This window comes from Lolium rigidum, chromosome 1 (assembly GCF_022539505.1).
Source record: "Lolium rigidum isolate FL_2022 chromosome 1, APGP_CSIRO_Lrig_0.1, whole genome shotgun sequence".
NCBI lineage: Eukaryota > Viridiplantae > Streptophyta > Magnoliopsida > Poales > Poaceae > Lolium > Lolium rigidum.
In genome coordinates this window covers 57,389,444-57,392,302 of record NC_061508.1, presented here as the reverse complement: position 1 = coordinate 57,392,302, position 2,859 = coordinate 57,389,444, and positions in this window count along the sequence as shown.

Here is a 2,859-nt window from a genome sequence, read left to right as displayed (position 1 = left end):
TCCATCCTTTCTTTGAGCACTTTCTTGAAAGCATAACTGTCATTCTTAGTATAATGTGCTTGTCCCAAAATGTGATTAACTGTGGTATAACTTTGATGCTTTTATCTTTGATAATCTCCATTTCCAGTCTTCCCATGAACCTCAAAGGTGCCCAAGCATTTATGTTTTGTTGTACAATTACGGGCAAGCGAGATACCACTTTATCATATCATTCTATGAACATTGCAATCCTGTCGATAGACATGATTCATGATGCTCATTATTAATTTGTTGGTACCTTTTCCATGATTGACATAGCTATTAGATGATTTTATTTGCATGTATCTTATTATGAATTGCTTAAGTACTTGCCATATCATGAGAATATTTACATCATATGAACAAATGTGTTCGTGAAAGTTCTTTTATCGCACTCGATTGTTAATCGAATTGCTTGAGGACAAGCAATAAGCTAAGCTTGGGGGAGTTGATACGTCCAAAACGTATCTACTTTCCCGAACACTTTTGCTATTGTTTTGCCTCTAATTTGTGTATTTTGGATGCAACTAACACGGACTAACGCTGTTTTCAGCAGAATTGCTCTGGTGTCTTGTTTTTGTGCAGAAATCTAACTTTCAGGAAATCCTCGGAATTTATGCGAAAGGTCCTATTTTCCCAGAATATTGACGGAGCCAGAAGGGCAAGCCAGGTGGGGGCCCGAGGGCCCCACACACTAGACCGGCGCGGCCCAGGAGGGGGGCGCGCCGCCCTATTGTGTGGCCGCCTCGGCTGGCCCCCGACGCCCTCCTTCGGACTACTTAACGCCTTCGACCTAAAAACGCACGGGGAGTTAGAATAAATCGCCAGAAACCATCCAGTACGCCGCCACCGTCGCGAAACTCCGTCTCGGGACCAGAAACTTCGTTCTGGCACTCCGCCGGGATGGGGAATTGGAGGAGATCACCGCCATCATCACCACCGACGCCTCTCCATCGACCAGCCATGTTTCCCCCATCCATGTGTGAGTAATTCCCCTGCTGTAGGCTGAAGAGGATGGTAGGGATTGGATGAGATTGGTCATGTAATAGCATAAGATTGTTAGGGCATAGTGCCTAGTGTCCGTAATTGGTACTTTTATGATATTGTTGCAACTTGTTATGCTTAATGCTTGTCACTAGGGCCCGAGTGCCATGATCTCAGATCTGAACATGTTATCGATTCATGATGATATTCATTGCTTTATGATCTTACCTGCAAGTTGTATACACGTATTGTTGTCCGGAACCCGAGGCCCCAAAGTGACAGAAATTGGGACAACCAAAGGGGAAGGCGGTGATATGAGGATCACATGTGTTCACGGAGTGTTAATGCTTTGCTCCGGTGCTCTATTAAAAGGAGTGCCTTAATTTCCAGTAGATTCCCTAGAGGCCCGGCTGCCACCGGCTGGTAGGACAAAAGATGTTGTGCAAGTTTCTCATTGCGAGCACGTACGACTAAATATGGAACACATGCCTATTGATTGATTAGTACTTGGATACCGTTTTATTATTATCTCGCAAATGCCCCGCCTTGATTGTTACATGAGTTTCTCTCATCCATGCAACGCCCGTCATCCATCCTCGTGCCTACGGTATTTTAATCCCGTCGTTTACTATAATCACTACTGCTGTCTTTGTTACTCTGTCGTTGTTATTTCACTACCGCTATCGCTATAAAACTCGTTACTATCGATAAACTCTTGCGAGCAAGTCTGTTTCCGGTGCAGCTGAATTGACAACTCCGCTGTTAAGGCTTTCAAGTATTCTTTGTCTCCCCTTGTGTCGAATCAATAAATTGGGTTTTACTTCCCGCGAAGACTGTTGCGATCCCCTATACTTGTGGGTCATCAGTCGGCAGTGGAGAAACATCGAGAGATTTCCCGAACTTTGCAGGTGAGGCAAGGAACTTATGGTTTAGTCTAATTACAGATGGCATGAATCCTTTTGGGGAGCAGAGCTGCAGTCACAACACCTGGCCCGTGACTATATGTATCTACAACCTTCCTCCTTGGTTGTGCATGAAAGCGGAAGTTCATTATGATGCTAGTGCTTATCCAAGACCCAAAGCAACCCGGCAACGACATTGATGTGTACCTAAGGCTATTAGTTGATGAGCTTCTGGAGTAGTGGGCCGAACCAGGTGTACGTGTGTGGGATGAGCACACCGAACAAGAATTTGACCTACGAGTGTTGCTATTCGTAACCATCAATGATTGGCCTGCTCTTAGTAACATTTCAAGATAGACGAACAAGGGATACAATGCATGCACACACTGTTTAGATAAGACTGAAAGTAAACATTTGGAAAAAGTAGGAAAAATGTGTACCCGTACAATCGCTATTTTCTTCCGCGCATGCATGCCTTAAGGAAAAAAAAATGCAAGCATTTCAATGGCGAGGCAGAACACCGTTCGAAGCATGTCCCCCGTAGTGGTACTGATGTATTTGAGATGGTCAAGAACTTAAATGTAATCTTTGGATAAGGTCCAGGCAGACGACCTATTCTGAATGACGCTGACGGAAACGCGTCCATGTGGAAGAATAAATCTATATTTTGGGAGCTAGAATATTGGAAAGTCCTGGAAGTCCGCTCTGCAATCGACGTGATGCACCTGGCGAAGAATCTTTGTGTGAATATTCTAGGTTTCCTGCGCGTGTATGGGAAAACAAAAGATACAACAGAAGCACGAGAGGACCATCAACGTCATAAAGGATGAGCCAGCAATCATCCTGGGCAGTTTCAAGGGCCAGCCAGCTACGCTCTTACCAAAGAAAAGAAGGAAATATTTTTTGAAGCCCTATTCAGTATAAAGGTTCTGTCTGGTTTCTCGTCGAATATAAA